The sequence below is a fragment of the Lissotriton helveticus genome, chromosome 7 (assembly GCF_964261635.1).
Source record: "Lissotriton helveticus chromosome 7, aLisHel1.1, whole genome shotgun sequence".
Classification (NCBI taxonomy): domain Eukaryota; kingdom Metazoa; phylum Chordata; class Amphibia; order Caudata; family Salamandridae; genus Lissotriton; species Lissotriton helveticus.
In genome coordinates this window covers 671,605,458-671,625,172 of record NC_136068.1, presented here as the reverse complement: position 1 = coordinate 671,625,172, position 19,715 = coordinate 671,605,458, and the positions used below count along the sequence as shown (strand labels likewise).

Here is a 19,715-nt window from a genome sequence, read left to right as displayed (position 1 = left end):
CTTACCAATACTTACGTTGTAATGGTATGCGTTGTAAAGGTATATGCGTTGTAAAATCTTGCGTTGTAAATGTATGAGTTGTAAAGGTTTTTGTGTTGTAAAAGTTTTGATGTAATGGTAGGTGTTGTAAAAGTATGCGTTGTAACGTCATACATCCCTGGAGTGGGAATAGTAATTTTAACCCCTACGCTATCCAGCGCTTTCCCTACTGTTGCACCCACTGGAGTGGGAATAGTAAATTTTACCTCTACGCTATCCAACACTTTTGCTAATGTTGAACTCACTATAGTTGTTACAATAAATTTTAACCATTTTCTATGCTACGCTAAAAATGTTATATATGTTTATTTAATAATATGTTTTTATATATATATATATATATATATATATGTATTATTTTTGGTGATATAATTTTTTTAATTATAGAAATTATTTATTAAAATTACAATTTTAAAATAATTATTTCTAAGTTTATATTAAATATATTTATTACTATATTAGTTTTAACTTAATTTTAAGACATTTAAAAAAATCGATATTTTGACAGTCTATATTTTTGTAAGTCGATATTTTGGAGTCGATATTTTGGTACTTACCTGTTTGTAGATAGGGAGTCGATATTTTGTCACTCGATATTTTTCACTCGATATTTGTGTTTCTCGATATTTGTGACATCGATATTATGTCCGTGATCCGCTGGTCATAATCCGCATTGGGAGACACCGTACTGCAGAGACACAAATCCAGGGCCCAGTCGAAATCACAGCTCAGGCAATGGAACACAGGTTGAACGCATGTGAAAAAGGAAAATCGAAACGATAATCCATAAGCTGCACTCAATGTAGCCAAAGGCAGCGCTCCGTAATAACTAATCATTCGGTTGCGAAGCAGCAACAGCCGGAACATATTATCGTCTGCTGGAGGATGTGCATCCATATTTATGTAAACAAATTAATAAAAGCTCACCGGCAACTAATGCGAGTATTAAGCGCAATCCACCAAAGATGCTGGAAAAAAACAAAATGAAAAATCCCAAAATACACCAAATATACTTTCTACAGAAGTCACAAGGCCACTGCTTCTAACTTTAAAAAAGTAAGGTAACCCCATAGTCAAGGATACACTAAAGATACTCTAAACTAACTACCCAAAATTCAAGAGCACGTCTGTATTTAATAAATCATGCACTTCTGTGCGGGTGTTTGCTATATGAAGGACAAATGTTTCTGTACCAGACATAAGAGTTATGAACATCTGTTTTTTACTGTACTTGTTCAAAGATTGTTCTTTGAAATTTTAATTCGTCATTTTGTGTAGATCTTCTTTTATGTTTTTATTAAAAAGACTGTGAACGTTCAATTTTAGTGTGGAAATTAACCTTTTGCTATTATAACGTTTTGATTTGTTTGTTCCTGCTGGAATAAAAGTGTATGAATGCCTAGACAGATAGGGTATGGAAGTATAGTAAGTCCATACGAAAGTGTGTACCTAAGGATTTCTCTCTGACTGGTTGTCACTGTACCCTGTTCCCTGGTGATAGTGGGGTACTCTCTCTCTAGATATCCAGATATAAGAGCGACCTCTTTTTGAGACAATAGCGCTCTTATACGACTCACTTGGTTGACTCTGCTTTCAAGGTCGAAATCGACAGCCAGATGGAAACATCCAGCTTCCCATGCAGAGGAGTTAACACAACTTTTTTTTAATCAAACCACACGCTCAGTTACCGTAATCATGTAAGCGATGCCTGCTAGCATTTCACAACAATCTCCATTATTTCAAAGTAAATAACTCCAGTTTCCAGTAAACTGAACGTTGTTATGATAGCAGGTGTCGGACTACCTTTCAAAACTCAGTCCAAATTAGGCGCATGCAATTGTATGTGTCTACAAATTAAGGAGTGATCTGGTACTATTGTGCAATCCTCGCCATTCACATAGACTTCTTTTCCCTCCCTCAGACACCTATATGTAAATGATAAAAACCAAGCTTCACTCAGATAAGCGCTCCCTAAACATCCATATCTGCCTATAGCATAGTATTTCATGCAAACCTCAAACTTAACCAGGTTAAAAAATAACGTTATGATACTGTGTATAAGCCACACACCTGAATTGAATCTCCAATGAGTGACCGCTTCTGACCATTATTATAGTGTGCCCTGTGCTCTGATTTGACAGTGAGAGAGTGATTGCACCATAGTTTGTACTGCTAATCATTCTCAGCATACGCTACGAATACCCTTTGACGTTACACGTCACATGAAAGCTTCCGTGTGACATCGTGTACGGTGCCCCGTACAAAAAAGACGCAAATGTTTTTAATTGTGTAAAAACATATCTTCATGTATTTAATGAACATACTAACAGAAGACTTAATCTAGGATAATTATGGAATATTTTTTTTTTAAGTTTTAAAAATCCTATATTACTTTGATATTGTATGAGTGCAGCTGCATGCTCCTCCGCCTGGTACCCTAGACTCCACCATGCCCAGACCCGGTTCATAAGCACGCGTGACCGTCACCACAAAACCATTAGCATGCATATCACTTTTCCACACATGCTTTTACAACTAGTATGCATTTACCACACATGATAAACGCACAATCTTAATAATGTTTTTTTGTTGAACAACACCTGTTGTAATGACTGTGCCTTCCGTCCTTCAAATTAGTTTCTAGGTATACGTGTGACCAAGTCTGATAAGATGGTAGGCCAAGGAAAAAACACCGTGGTATCTGTGGCACAAAATCTCATTGATCACAGAGAAAATATGCGCAGGGTAACATGAAAGTAACAGGTATAATAAAAATAACGGAGGAAAACTACTCAAATGGAGGTTGGACGGAGTATGTAATCAACGTTTGGCACCTCGACACTACATTTCAAATAAATATACATACAATATGTTTATTAATATATTACAAAAGTATACCACCGGATGACACACATGACCCGGGAAAAGAAAGTGCCAAATTTAATACCTACAATCAGGAGAGGTTTGCTTGGCGAACTAGAAGAAAATGAAAAAAAAGTGCACTTGCAAAGAAGGCTGCGCATGCGTAGAGAGTACAACTGATGCAGGAAAAAAAATCGGAAAGTTTTACATACTGTCATGGAAACATAGCTCTAAAATTTGCCCCCGGAATTTGCCCCCCGAGACCTAATGAATAAAACGGACTTCTAGTTTCTTTTCCCTTTTCCACTGCGTACGAGTACAATACGCATACGCCGTAATTTTTTATTTAAAAAAATAATAAAAATTGACCCTAAAAATCCATGTGCGACCCCCTAAGCAAGCCTAGAGAGTCAGGATATTTCTACCCTGCCCCCTTTAATTATTTCTCAACTTTGATTTACACTTTTCTTGTGACTCGCTTCTAGCGAAGAACAAAATGGCTGCCAACACTTCCTGGTTTGCAGTGTTCACAGACAGTTGACATCCAATCAGCATGCAGCTCGTGCTCGTAATATACAATATGTTTATTAATATACTACAAAAGTATACCACCGGATGCCACACACCACCCCGGAAAAGAAAGCGGCAAATTTAATACCTAAAATCAGGAGAGGTTTGCTTGGCGGACTTGAAGAAAAAAAAGTGCACTTGCAAACAAGGCTGCGCATGCGTAGAGAGTACAACTGATGCAGAAAAAAAATCTGAAAGTTTTACATACTGTCATAGAAATATAGCTCTAAAAATTGCCCCCGTAATTTGCCCCCCGGGACCTAATGAACGAAACGGACTTCTAGTTTTTTTTTCATCTTTTCCACCGCGTACAAGTACTGTACGAGTACCCCGCCATTTTTTTTTTTTTTAAATAAAAATTGAGCCTAAAGATCCATGTACCACCTCCCTGACCAAGACTATAGGGTCAGAATGTTTCTACCCTGCCCCTTTTCCTTATTTCTCAACTTTGTTTTACTGTTTTCTTGTGACTCGGCTCTGGTGACAAACAAGATGGCTGCCAACATTTCCTGTTTTGGAGTATTGACAACAAATCAGCATGAAGCTCCTACTCGTAATTGTACGTATTTCTGTACACGTACGACGAGATTTTTCTTTAAAAAAAAAAAAGTGCCTAAACATCCATGTACGACACTCTGAGCAAGCGTAAAGGGTCAGAATGTTTCTAGCCTGCCTCCTTCCCTTATTTCTCAACTTTGTTTTACTGTTTTCTTGTGACTCAGTTCTACCGAGGCACAACATGGCCGCCATCACTTCCTGGTTTCGAGTGCTGACAGACAGTTCACAGCTAATCAGCATGCAGCTCGCGCTCGTAATTGAACGGATCTCCGTCCACGTGTAGAACTCTGTCTCTAGATATCGCTATGATTTTACTTGTAATTTTGTCAGAAACTACTGAACAGATTTACACCATTTAACAAAAAGCACAATCTGCGAACCAAACTCTACCTCTCTGCCAGATTTGGTGTAATTCCGTTCAGCCATTCGGGCTGCAGCCCTGGCTAAAGGTCCCTATGGAAAATTGCATTTTTTCTCGGCCCCCACTTTACGAATCAACCCCAAACTTTCAGGGAAGGAGCGGAACCGAGCAAGCCATATTCTTGGAGAAATTCACGAAGATTCGTCCACTGACGCCAAAGATATTCCAAATAGAATGTTGTGGATTTCCTATGGAAAGTAGGTCCTAACTATAACTACCTACTGGCGACCGCCAGTAGGTAATATATATATATATATAAATATATAAATAAATATATATATATATATATATATATATATATATATATATGAGCAAGGCCAGTGTTGGCTGAAACGCGTTGGTGGGGTGAAGTCTTGATTAAAAAGGCTTAAAAACAATTCCTGATGTGCCGCCTCTTTTGTTTGCTGATATATATATATGTATATACATATATATATATATATATATATATATATATATATATATGCACTGTGAGTCATATATTCACAAGCACACCTACCCATGACTGTAAAGAAGGATGCGATAAGGTTGTGACAGTCCCTCCTATTTTGCACTGACATTGATACACAGAGCCTATGCTTGTCAGCTCTTTCATTCCCGGGTCTTGTCCATGGACCATCATATTTATAAGGCCATCCTCCGGGGCACGCACTTCGTCTCACCTCTCTATGGAATTGCTCCTAAGACTTGGGACCCCCCAATAATTTGATGAACCTGGCTCCTGTGGTTCGTACTGTCTAAAGTCTTCTGATTACTAGTACGCTCGTGTGGAAGCCTCACTCAGAGAACGGATAGGTTCCTGTATATTCTTACATCGAAATTAGGCCTGGGTGCGAAATTCCGCTTGCTGAGTTTTTCGCACTCTGCGCTCCACGTAGCACACGAATTTCTGAAAAACTCGCCCAGCGGAGTTTTTTCCTTCCTCAAGCTTCAGCATGCAGCTCGTGCTCGTAATATACAATATGTTTATTAATATACTACAAAAGTATACCACCGGATGCCACACACCACCCGGGAAAAGAAAGCGGCAAATTTAATACCTAAAATCAGGAGAGGTTTGCTTGGCGGACTTGAAGAAAAAAAAGTGCACTTGCAAACAAGGCTGCGCATGCGTAGAGAGTACAACTGATGCAGAAAAAAAATCTGAAAGTTTTACATACTGTCATAGAAATATAGCTCTAAAAATTGCCCCCGTAATTTGCCCCCCGGGACCTAATGAACAAAACGGACTTCTAGTTTTTTTTTCATCTTTTCCACCGCGTACAAGTACTGTACGAGTACCCCGCCATTTTTTTTTTTTTAAAATAAAAATTGAGCCTAAAGATCCATGTACCACCTCCCTGACCAAGACTATAGGGTCAGAATGTTTCTACCCTGCCCCTTTTCCTTATTTCTCAACTTTGTTTTACTGTTTTCTTGTGACTCGGCTCTGGTGACAAACAAGATGGCTGCCAACATTTCCTGTTTTGGAGTATTGACAACAAATCAGCATGAAGCTCCTACTCGTAATTGTACGTATTTCTGTACACGTACGACGAGATTTTTCTTTAAAAAAAAAAAGTGCCTAAACATCCATGTACGACACTCTGAGCAAGCGTAAAGGGTCAGAATGTTTCTAGCCTGCCTCCTTCCCTTATTTCTCAACTTTGTTTTACTGTTTTCTTGTGACTCAGTTCTACCGAGGCACAACATGGCCGCCATCACTTCCTGGTTTCGAGTGCTGACAGACAGTTCACAGCTAATCAGCATGCAGCTCGCGCTCGTAATTGAACGGATCTCCGTCCACGTGTAGAACTCTGTCTCTAGATATCGCTATGATTTTACTTGTAATTTTGTCAGAAACTACTGAACAGATTTACACCATTTAACAAAAAGCACAATCTGCGAACCAAACTCTACCTCTCTGCCAGATTTGGTGTAATTCCGTTCAGCCATTCGGGCTGCAGCCCTGGCTAAAGGTCCCTATGGAAAATTGCATTTTTTCTCGGCCCCCACTTTACGAATCAACCCCAAACTTTCAGGGAAGGAGCGGAACCGAGCAAGCCATATTCTTGGAGAAATTCACGAAGATTCGTCCACTGACGCCAAAGATATTCCAAATAGAATGTTGTGGATTTCCTATGGAAAGTAGGTCCTAACTATAACTACCTACTGGCGACCGCCAGTAGGTAATATATATAAATAAATATATATATATATATATATATATATATATATGAGCAAGGCCAGTGTTGGCTGAAACGCGTTGGTGGGGTGAAGTCTTGATTAAAAAGGCTTAAAAACAATTCCTGATGTGCCGCCTCTTTTGTTTGCTGATATATATATATGTATATACATATATATATATATATATTCACTGAAAAAACCATAGGTTATAGACCATATATAGTTAGGAATTAGCATTTAAAAAACCTTATTTTACTCACACAAAACCATTGAAATTCCATATATAGTTAGTTGCACTAACTATATATCGCGCACCTGCAATCCACTGCTGATCATGTCACATATTACATCATTCATGACATGGTCAGTGACATCACTGATGACATCACTGATGACATCTCAAATGACATCACTGATGACATCACTGATGACATCTCATTTGACATCATTCTTGTGCTAATACGATAAACCTCTTCAGACTCTAATATAACCTTAGATACACTCAGTGTATACAGACACTCACACACTTCCACTCATCCATGGAGTTACTCACACACCCAGTCAGTCATGCAAAGAAACAATCTCATCTCCATTTCTTCAACTATACAGTTAAACACACCTTACTTATTGAAACATATACTAACACATATTTACTCTCTTATACAATCCCTGATACAAGTTCACAATGATCGATACAACCACTCACTCATTCGGTGGCTCTCATGCACAGTTATTTATATATGCCAACTCTCACATGTACTGTGTTTTACATATGTACTTACTATGACATGTAGCATTGAGATATCCATTCACTCATCAATACACTCATGCACACAGTCAACTGCCCATGTAGCTGTTTCCACATGCACTCTTGAACTCATACACCTAGTGAATAAACTGTTCACACATCTATGCATAGAGTCACACACCTTCCAGCCACCCCCACACAAACTCAATCTCCCATAGAAATACTTGGGCAAGCAATTAATAACACATATAGCCTCTCGTATAGCTAATGATCAACACATGCAGCAGTTTACAGAACAACAGACATAATGATGCACAAATTAAGACAGTTTAGTCACTAACCCATGCATTCAGTGAGACACATTTAATCACTCACTCATACAGTCAGTCACGCACCTACTAAATCCTTCATCCAGACACTTATACATCCACTCATTCTTCAATATGTAAGATATATTTTAACTTTACAGAAACATACAGTCACTGGATGTTGTCATCAGTGATGTCATTTGAGATGTCATCAGTGATGTCATCAGTGATGTCACTGACCATGTCATGAATGATGTAATATGTGACATGATCAGCAGTGGATTGCAGGTGCGCGATATATAGTTAGTGCAACTAACTATATATGGAATTTCAATGGTTTTGTGTGAGTAAAATAAGGTTTTTTAAATGCTAATTCCTAACTATATATGGTCTATAACCTATGGTTTTTTCAGTGAATTTTCAAGGTTTTGTAAATGCTAATTCCTAACTATATATGGTCTATAACCTATGGTTTTTTCAGTGAATTTCAATGGTTTTTTAATAGCAAATATCATAAGCTGTCGAATGTCAAGTACGTGGTAAGTGAAAACATTTTCGTGTTTATGCACACTGATCTGCTTTGAATGGTGCCCCCCCCCCTCATTTCTATTAGGAGTACTCTCTCTTTGCAGATAGTGAAAGGTAGTTAACGCAGGTCTTTGCCCCCATTGTAATCCGTCGTGCCTGCTTCTCTCTCCATTTGATTGATTGTTATCCAAGTATTTACTGTTTTAGAATTAGTTCTCTTTGGTTCATTCTCTATTTACAAACAAACACAGAGTCGCAATACTCTGTTCAGTCTTTGCAGATAACGAAAAATCGTGTAAAAAAAAAAGAAAAGGAATCGAGCAAAATCAGTAGGCCACTAATGGGATCTCTTTTTGACCTCGCTAAAATAGAAACATTAGGAACAACCCCTCATGACAAATACAAAACTAGTGAGATGAACTGAACTCCACACAATGATGGCTGCAAAACAACTCGGCTCCGCCACCCACCCCGCCCAAAATAACGATAAAGAACGGCTGCCATGATTGGTTGCGGAATGACCACGACGGAGCTACGAAATGGTGCTGCTCTCATGCTAACCCCAGCTTTAGTCTGAAACATCCAGAAACACTGTAGACTACCAATTCGATCAGTTCCGGTAGCGCCCCAATGTAACCCGGTAGAGAAGAACTAGCTCTCCCCTCTTTGACTGATGGTTCTTGTTGCCTGTCCCTTCTGTTGTCATTTAACAGAACTATTTAGCCTGCTGAAAGGGGTTGTGTTCCGACCGCTGGTTGGTGGAGACATTTTGACTATATTCTGTACCTGCGTTGTCGCGTAATGCGTCATATGACGCGCCGCGTTAGCGCATCCGGAAGTCATCCGGGGCGCGCAGCGCGTAACGTAAGCATAACAAGTCATGTGACTTGTTAATAAAACTTTTCATTGGTTCATTTTACTTTTCTTATTGTAATGATGAAAGGCTTGGTCATATGACCTAAAAATTACGCTTTTCATTACTTCCGAACATTATTTTTTCTTAAATATATGTTATAATGTTCCAGGCTAATGTACTTTCCCGGAAATTTTACAACTGTCCTGCAAGTAAAATATATTCTTTTTTCGAGAAAAAGAGCGTTTCTTCGTCCCATGACGGAGCCGTTGAGCAAAAGAGGGTCGACCTGCTGTCTTAGTCGCCGATACGCCTGAATATGAGATTCTTATCGATCACTTTATGTTGCAGGAATAGAAAACACAACAGCCCTTGACCATTTATCTTTACTGCGTTCCTTCGTATTATACCTTTTACCCTTCATGTAATTGGTCTGCTTTATTTCACTTGCCTTTTAATGATTCTAAAACAGTCACTATTATTAAAAACTTTACCAATGTATATACTACTACCATGTTTTCTTTTAAAAACCTTTATTGAGAAAATTTCATTATACAAATACGAGCCTATAACCACGTGGGCCTGCCACAGAGCAAACTGTAATCGTATATGATGAATAGACATTTACACTGTAGAGGAACGTAACGGGCGGGCCATTAGGTTGCAAGAACTAAGGTGTCTAACAGTTACGGAATCGGTGGACGTACATTTTATAATTAAAATACGACAGGGCCAGTTACAATAAAATTATCTAGATATACATTTGCGGGCAAGTACCATGGGTGACGTTAATTCGAACTTTCAACAGTACAGTAATCAATAACACATCAGAACTTAATATCAATAGGGATGTCGAAATATTCAATCAATTCTCGTCCCCGCCCGCCATGTGCTTCAAAACTGCATACGTATCTCGTGATTTCAAGGTTCTGCAACCAGTACACAACAAGGAGTTACGAGTCCCATTTATTCTGGCGCCATTTTGGGCGAGGACCGGCAGGTCCAGGATATAGTCAAAATGTCTCTACCAACCATCGACTATGATGATCTTCATATGCTGTATTTATTAGAGTAACACTCATCTGTCCACATGAAATTAATTTGCCACAATCTAAACATGTCATTTTAATCTTTCCAAAGTTCTTCTAAATATTTGGGACCGTTTCCCTTGCCTCTGAAGCTCTCAGTGCCACTTCTTTGATGAATGTACTAGCAGGTCAGGGGTTCTCCTCCAAATCTCTCTTTTATGCAGCACTATAATTAATTGGTGCCACCTCTCCATATGACGATGCATGGTATAGTTACCACAACTATATTTTTTTTCGGTTCCTCTGGAGAGTTCATCGTGGCAGATGAAGCGTGTAACGTACCGGGCATTTACCTTTTTTTGCATGTACAGGAAAGGAAAAAAAAATCGAGCGTCCGAGTTCTAAGGTGTCCCAGGGCCATTTTGGTGGACCAGGCCCAAATCCAAAGAACAGCCATCTCACAGGCTAATGGGGCGACCCACGCCGAGTTTCAGCATTGTAGTATGACCACACAAGTACAGCAACTTGCTAGACATCACCTCGGTGCCATCCGGATCTCGGCGCCCCACTGCAGATGAAGTGCCTCTCAACTATGAAACCACCACGGTGACATCCGGATCTTGGCGCGTTGTGCTGCCTTCGGCCTATTCGCACATCGGTCCGCTACTGACGCCATCTCACAGGCTAATGGGGCGACCCACGCCGAGTTTCAGCATTGTAGGATGACCACACCAGTACAGCAACTTGCTAGACATCACCTCGGTGCCATCCGGATCTCGGCGCCCCACTGCAGATGAAGTGCCTCTCAACTATGAAACCACCACGGTGACATCCGGATCTTGGCGCGTTGTGCTGCCTTCGGCCTATTCGCACATCGGTCCGCTACTGACGCCATCTCACAGGCTAATGGGGCGACCCACGCCGAGTTTCAGCATTGTAGGATGACCACACCAGTACAGCAACTTGCTAGACATCACCTCAGTGCCATCCGAATCTTGGCATCTCAACGCCTAGTGGTATCTTCCATACAAAAAATATTGTTACGCTGCCTTTGGCCCCATTCGCACATCAGTCCGCAACTTAGACACCACCTCGGTGCCATCCGGATCTTGGAATGTCAGCACCTTTTGGTGTCTTCTCGTCAGAAAATATTGTTGCGCTGCCTTTGGCCCCATTCGCACATCAGTCCGCTACTGACGCCATCTCACAGGCTAATGGGGCGCCCCACGCCGACTTTCAGCATTGTAGAATAACCACACCAGTACAGCAACTTGCTAGACATCACCTCGGTGCCATCCGGATCTCGGCGCCCCACTGCAGATGAAGTGCCTCTCAACTATGAAACCACCACGGTGACATCCGGATCTTGGCGCGTTGTGCTGCCTTCGGCCTATTCGCACATCGGTCCGCTACTGACGCCATCTCACAGGCTAATGGGGCGACCCACGCCGAGTTTCAGCATTGTAGGATGACCACACCAACTTGCTAGACATCACCTCAGTGCCATCCGAATCTTGGCATCTCAACGCCTAGTGGTATCTTCCATACAAAAAATATTGTTACGCTGCCTTTGGCCCCATTCGCACATCAGTCCGCAACTTAGACATCACCTCGGTGCCATCCGGATCTTGGCATCTCAGCGCCTTGTGGTGTCAGTCAGAAAATATTGTTGTGCTGCCTTCGGCCTATTCGCACATCGGTCCGCTACTGACGCCATCTCACAGGCCAACGGGGCGCCCCACGCCGACTTTCAGCATTGTAGGATGGCCACACCAGTGCGGCAACTTGCTACACACCACCTCGGTGCCATCCGGATCTTGGCATCTCAGCGCCTTGTGGTGTCTTCTACTCCGGAAATATAGTAGAAAATATTGTTGCGCTGCCTTTGGCCCCATTCACACATCAGTCCGCTACTGACACCATCTCACAGGCCAACGGGGCGCCCCACGCCGACTTTCAACATTGTAGGATGGCCACAGAAGTGCGACAACTTACTAGACACCACCTCGGTGCCATCCGGATCTTGGCGCGTTGTGCTGCCTTCGGCCTATTCGCACATCGGTCCGCTACTGACGCAAACTCACAGGCCAACGGGGCGCCCCACGCCGACTTTCAGCATTGTAGGATGGCCACACCAGTGCGGCAACTTGCTACACACCACCTCGGTGCCATCCGGATCTTGGCGCGTAGTGAAGCTGCAGCAGCTGCAAATAAGCTTCAGACAGTGTTACAACCGCTGCTCAGAACTCTCAACTATGACACCACCTCGGTGCCATCCGGATCTTGGCGCGTTGTATTGCCTTCGGCCTATTCGCACATCGGTCCGCTACTGACGCCGCCTCACGTGCCAACGTATTTTCTCCGCATTTTATACCCTATGCCGCATAACAGGTCATGTGACTTGTTTATAAAACTTTTCATTGGTTCATTTTACTTTTGGTTTCCTAATGATGGAAGGCTTGATCATATGACCTAAAAACAACACTTTTCATTGGATGAAAACTTTTTTTTTCCCCCAAACGATGAAAGCCCCACCTTGTTTCTGGATGTTTCAGACTAAACTGGCGTCACCATGAGAGCACCACCATCTCGTAGCTCCGTCGTGGTCATTCCGCGAGCAATCATGGCAGCCGCTCCCCACCAGAAGCCTGCAGGAGTCGGGGCCCCCAAAACTTTTGATGAATTCTCAAGGCGGAGGGGACGCTTTCGAGAATGGGGTCCAAGACCTAGCAGACAAGCGTCCGATTTCCAAGGTGTCCCAGGGCCATTTCAGTGGACCACGCCCAAAAAGGAAAGAGCCTGCCGCCATTTTGAGAGTCCTGTGGCAGCCGCCTATCGCTGCACCGCAAGAGTGGGCGCAACTCAGCTGAATGGCGGATTTTGACACAGTGGACCAAAAGCGGACGGAATGGCAACTGAAACGGTAAAGGGGCGCCCCACTAAAACAGATGAGACTCCACCTGGAGAGGCCCGTTCACGCCGCCTCCCCCGGGGCGCTCCACGCCGTTATTCGGAGCAGCATTGTAGGATACCAAAACCAGTGCGGCAACTTACTGGACATCACCTTGGTGCCATCGTTCTGCTGCCTTGGAACTATTCGCACAACAGTTTGCTACTGATGACCCACCCCCCGCGACGCCCCACGCCGTTATTTGCTGGGTGGCAACTTACTAGACATCACTTTCGTGTCATCTAGATTTCGGCGCGTTCTGCTGCCTTGGAACTATTCGCACAACAGTTTGCTACTGATGACCCACCCCCCGCGACGCCCCACGCCGGAAATCTGGACGTTGTGCTGCGTTGGGACTATTCGCACAGCCGACCGCTACTTCGTTGTTTTTCTCTAAAAATGTTTATATGTTATTACTATTTTTGTTTTCTTGTATATATTTATAAATTATTAAAGTTTTATAATCTTACTACTTTGTCGGAGTGCTATATATTTTTAATGTGACACATAATTGTAAAAACTTTGATGTACAAAGAGTCATCCCTGGAATCTTCCGCTTCACGCTCGGTCCCCTCCCCAATCACAATACAGGATGGTTTTCAGATAATAGCAACGCTTCTGCTGTGACGGATCTCATCGAGTGTGGGCCTTGATCTACTATAACTCCTTTGAAGAGGGGTGATTCTTTACAGCTGTGGCCATAAACTACATCTGCAGGGCTAGCTGATAGCCTAGGACCGGCCTAGACAATCGGACACAGAGGAAAAGGAGTGTCAGAGGGTGAGGTAGTGAATAGGGCGAAAGGGAGGTGTCGGGCGGGCACAGGGTGTGATTCTCAGGGAAGAGCAGCGCAGATGGGGGGAGGTTTATTACCCATGCATAAGACAGAGAGCGGGGGTGACCACTGCCTGGGTGAGATGCTTGCGAGGGTGGGGAGCCATGCTAAGGATCGACAGCGTGCACAGAGTGGGTCTGGTCAAGGCATCTAAAATGGCTGCCGTGCACGACAAAAGTGTGGCATTTGAAAAAAGACAAGATGGCGCACACAATGTTTTTCAACAATTCCTGATTTCCTTCGAATCGAACGTTAACAGACGTTGGGGCATATTACCAAAGTTAAGCGATATTTATCCCTAACGATGCATTGCAAAGATTTTTTTACCGTCAGAAATTATCGCAGATAAACCTTGCTATTATCAAGGTTTATCGCAAATACGATAAAAAACGAGCGCAATGCATTAATATCGCTGAAAACTCCGCGATATTCATGCATTACCGAGCTAATGCTCTTAGCCATGTTATCCACCTCCCATTGGATAACATGGCTAAGAACTGCTCAGGGCAGCTGTTACTTTTTGGAGATATTCGCGCTTATCTCGAATATTTCCAAAAGTTGATAATAGGAGATAGCGATGTTAGCGACTGTTTCCAGTCGCTAACATCTTGGCATGCCCACTTTGCATGTCATTAGTGATAAATATCACTCACATGCAAAGTGGGACCCAAGATGGTCGCTATCTCCTACTAGCCGTCGCTAACTGGTGTTAGCAACACCTAGGTAATACAGATATAATTTTATCTCCGCGAAGCGGAGCGCTGTTACAGATATATATCTTGTTTTTGAACGTTAATTTCTCAAAATGCACTGAAGCACATATATTGAGACATAGCAAAGGCACATCGGGCTACCAGTCCCTAATATTTTACCAAGTTTCGTGCAAATCCATTCAGCCGTTCGATTATTATTATTATTTTTTTTTTTTGCCCCGCGGGGCCCTTTTAAAACCTCCACATCAAACCTAGGGGGTCAGCGAGGATCTACTATGCCCCCTTATGGTCATTTGCCCCTTCTCTTTGGCCTCCTCTTGTCTCTCGATCCTACCAAGAGACAAGATGGCGGCCGCTACGTACTGTTTGGAATGTTTACAGACGCCGGAGAGCCAATCAGCTTCGCTTCGCAAAGCTCCGTAACGCGAAAAGTACGCGAAGCGGTGCGCTGTTACAGATATATATCTTTTTTTGAACGTTAATTTCTCAAAATCCACTGAAGCACATATATTGAGACCTAGCAAAGGCACATCGGGCTACCAGTCCCTACAATTTTGCCAAGTTTCGTGCAAATCCATTCAGCCGTTCGATTATTATTATTATTATTTTTTTTTGCCCCGCGGGGCCCTTTTAAAACCTCCACATCAAACCTAGGGGGTCAGCGAGGATCTACTATGCCCCCTTATAGTTATTTCCCCCTTTGTTTTGACCTCCTCTTGTCTCTCGATCCTACCGAGAGACAAGATGGCGGCCGCTACGGACTGTTTGGAATGTTGACAGACGCCGGAGAACCAATCAGCTTCGCTTCACAAAGCTCCGTTGCGCGAAAAGTCCGCGAACCAGTGCGCTGCCTGGTCCGCGCTTACAGATATATATCTTTTTTTAAACGTTAATTTCTCAAAATCCACTGGAGCACATATATTGAGACCTACAAAAGGCACATCGGGCTACCAGTCCCTACAATTTTGCCAAGTTTCGTGCAAATCCATTCAGCCGTTCGGGCTAAAAGTGAGGCCAACCGCCCTATGGAAAACTCAATGTTAAAAACACGTTTTGGGACCCCCCTTTTTTCTCGGCCCCCACTGGACGAACCCCCCCCCAAATTTTCAAGGGCTGCTCAGAAACAAAATGTGCCATTTTCCTGAAAATTTCAGCCAATTCCGTCCACAAACGCCAAAGTTATTAGACATAGAATTTTCAAAAAACCCATAGAGAAAAAATCCTAACTATATATACCTACTGGCGACCGCCAGTAGGTAATATATATATATACATATATATATATATATATATATATATATATATATATATATATATATATATATATATATATATATATATATATATATGCACTGTGAGTCATATATTCACAAGCACACCTACCCATGACTGTAAAGAAGGATGCGATAAGGTTGTGACAGTCCCTCCTATTTTGCACTGACATTGATACACAGAGCCTATGCTTGTCAGCTCTTTCATTCCCGGGTCTTGTCCATGGACCATCATATTTGTAAGGCCATCCTCCGGGGCACGCACTTCATCTCACCTCTCTATGGAATTGCTCCTAAGACTTGGGACCCCCCAATAATTTGATGAACCTGGTTCCTGTGGTTCGTACTGTCTAAAGTCTTCTGATTACTAGTACGCTCGTGTGGAAGCCTCACTCAGAGAACGGATAGGTTCCTGTATATTCTTACATCGAAATTAGGCCTGGGTGCGAAATTCCGCTTGCTGAGTTTTTCGCACTCTGCGCTCCACGTAGCACACGAATTTCTGAAAAACTCGCCCAGCGGAGTTTTTTCCTTCCTCAAGCTTGCCAATATTAAGTTTGCGAGTGAGCACTGTAGAGTTTTTTGGTCACTTCGGGGAGTTCCAGTAGCTGAACTCTGCGCACTCCTCCCAGGCCTGGCTAAATATATCATGCAGGTTCTCCCCTACAAACTGCAGCACGCTTATTACATCCTTCTCCCTGCCCAAGGAAGTCTTGCGTTCAGAGTCTATACTGTGCTGAAAGAGTCTATACCCACAAGGCTATTAGGAACGATCCCAACAAGCACTCCTCTTCTGCTTTTCTTCATTCTGCCCTTTTTTTCTTCTTCAGCTCTCCTCTTTCAGTGCTTTAGTATATTGTTTTTCTCAATGGCTTTCACAGTTTTTTTTTCATTGGTTCTCTCTTCTTTCATTAGACTGACACTATCAGCCCACCTCTAACCTATTTTTTTTCTTCCTTGGTGAATCTCTTAGCTTTTCTCTTTTTTGACTTACCGTCAATACAAAAGTTACTAAAGTGCGAGAACGCAAAGTTGTGTAATGTAAAATAGTCTTATAATCTTCGTGCTGTGTGTTTCCTAAAAAAAATATTAGTGTTAAAAATCCTCTTTTTTGCACTCGCATCACCTGAAGAAAAATAAGACCTTTTTAGAGAACCGGGCTAAGGGGTGTTGTCCAGCATTTTCTGCTTCAATACAGGTGGAAAGATTGTTAACAAAGACATTGAGGAAATCGTTAATATTGTTCATGTCTGTGAAGGAGGTACAGTATTGTACCTGGAAATTGGACTGAAGAGGAAGTAGGTAATGTCTATGTTGGGTGTATGTCTGAATATCAGAGAAACACTGTGTCCTAAATACTGTTTTCAAAATATATTTCCGCATTGGGTGTGGATTTTTTATAATTAACTCCAAAGTGATGATATTTTTGTAAGCAATGTTTAGCAGACACTATTTATACCACATGACATTGTGATTCCGGTTTTGAGGTACTGCACCCGAGAATTACGCCACACCTACCGGTATCACATTCATTTACCTTGAGGTATGAAATCGTGCCCATGGTGTTGATTAAAGAGGAGTGATAAAGACAGTGAAGTCATTATTAACTGTTTTTGTCGGGTTCTCAAAATGAAAATATATGTCTTAGGAATGTCAGAGAGAATGATTCTCTCTCCATGGATTGGAGGCGCCGGTCAGATTGACAGACACAATTGCAGGGCCCAAAGAGGTTGATACAATGACACCTAATCATCCTTAAAATGGTTCATGTTCAAGCAAATTTGCTGAAATAAGTACATATGTTAAGAATGAGAAAAACCATGATGGGGAGGAACGAATTCATTAATACCAGAAATATTCATTCTCTTGCCCAATATTACATTGTTCCAACTTGTCATTAACATAGTATGGAGTGGTGTTGACTTAGTTCGGTGACATTAATGGGACCTTCAATGAGAGTGAAATAGTCCTTGGAAACCAATATGTTGCAGGTTGAACTGGGATTGTTGAACCACCAGATCAGCCACATTTTCAGAAAATTCACAATGTGTTTGCATAAAGAAAATGTATATGGAATTATTTTCAAGGACATCTGTAAATTTGTTTGCCATTCTCAAAACACAGTTTGTTTTCGTTAAGGACTGTACTACTCTATGTTTTTTTACATCCAAGTCTCATAATGCAACAAAATTTAACTGCTGCCTTAACGCTCTTGCATTTATTGCGATAACTTACAAGTTTACTTTAGAATGGCACTGTTTTATTTAAAATTCTATTCGACTCCAATAAACATAGAGGTCATTCCATCCAGCTTCATATCCTAAACATTCGGTGGAAGTGGTATTATGCCATCAATAAAAAGTTATGTTGTGACATGTCCATTGATCAACAAGGGAGCTAGGCCTACAAACAGGAAAATGCAATGTAGTGATTGAACTTTCCATGCAGAAAAAGTACACTCCACACACTCTCCCTGGGCAATATTAAGCTTTTAGGCAAATTGATATTTACAGAAAAAGTATGGGTTCCCAAATTTGAAAATCCCATATGATGTCAACATCAATTGACCATTTATTGCCTACCTGGTGTCAGTTGTTTCTTAAAGTGCAAATCCCACTAACAGGGAGTGAGACTGAAGGGGTTGCTTGTATTGTAGTGGCGCATAAATTATCATAGGAATGGTAGTCCACCTAAATGTCTTTTAATAGCAAAGAAATTGTTAATTTTATACCACATTTTCGTTTGATAAAAAATATAAATCACAATATTTTTAATATGATCTAGAATAAAGAAATTCATCCATATGACCTGGCGATAGTACTACTTTCAAAACAATGCAATGCTTAGTTAGACCTATCTAGCCCATCGACTGTTGATCAGGGGATTATGTTATGCTATATGTATTTGTAGAGCAGGCAATCATCCACTAGGGTATCCTGGTGCTGAGCAGGCATATGGTTCTTGTCTCGAGGGCAGGGTTACTCAAAGACCAAGTCTTCAGCTTTTTGAGAAACTCAAGTAAAGAGACAGAGGCTCTAATGCGTAGTGGGAGGTCGTTCCATGCTATAGGAGTGACGTATGAGAAAGCTTGACCTCCAGCTCTTTTCTGTGTGTGGGTGGGATGTTGTGCCATTAAGAGTCTGGATGAGTGGAGTTATCTAGCTGAGTGATGGAAGGAGATGCAACTGTTCAGGTAATCCAGGCTGGTCTTGTGTAGAGCTTTCAATGTGAGGGTAAGGAGTCTGAAATGCACTTAGAGCACGCACCTATTGTGGGAGGTTACATGCTGGATACATCATTCCTTAATCTACTTATCTTGTTGGTTACATTCCCCATGATTGACCAGAGATTGATATAATCTAAATTCAAGGGTCTCCCAATTCTGTTCTTATTTGTGACATCTTTACACGTTTGATAATCCAAACCTTTTGGATCAACAGTTCTGTACACATAAGCCATGAGGAAGTTACAATTGTATCAAAACACGTGTCAGCTGTGTCCATCATTGCCAACAGGGAGGTTTCAAGAATAGGACCTCCGTGGCATAGCTAGCAATATTAGCATTTTATGTAAAACAATATATGTCTCTGTTTTGGATTGTATCTTAAGTGTTAGGTTATCACAACTTGAATAAAACACCGCCACTTGTAATTAAATAGAATTTTGCAGAATTGATTTCTGAGGAGTACTCTGCTAAGCTAACCATTGCAGTTCTTTCCATCAGAAAGGAGCAGATCTAGCGGAGAGCGGGTTCTTGAATGCCAATTCTCTTGTAGGCATCTGATGATAGTGGGGTGTGATACCATGTCGAAGACTGCCTAGAGGTCCAGAAGGATGAGGTTGCAATACATCTGTACATCAGCGC

At 41.8% G+C, this 19,715-nt stretch overlaps 1 protein-coding gene across 1 annotated transcript in view; it reads left to right on the top strand.

Moving 5' to 3' along the window:
* The window catches only part of LOC144766959 (sulfate transporter-like), a 117,728-nt gene that overhangs the window by 49,946 nt on the left and 48,067 nt on the right, over positions 1-19,715 (top strand). The window lies entirely within an intron of this gene.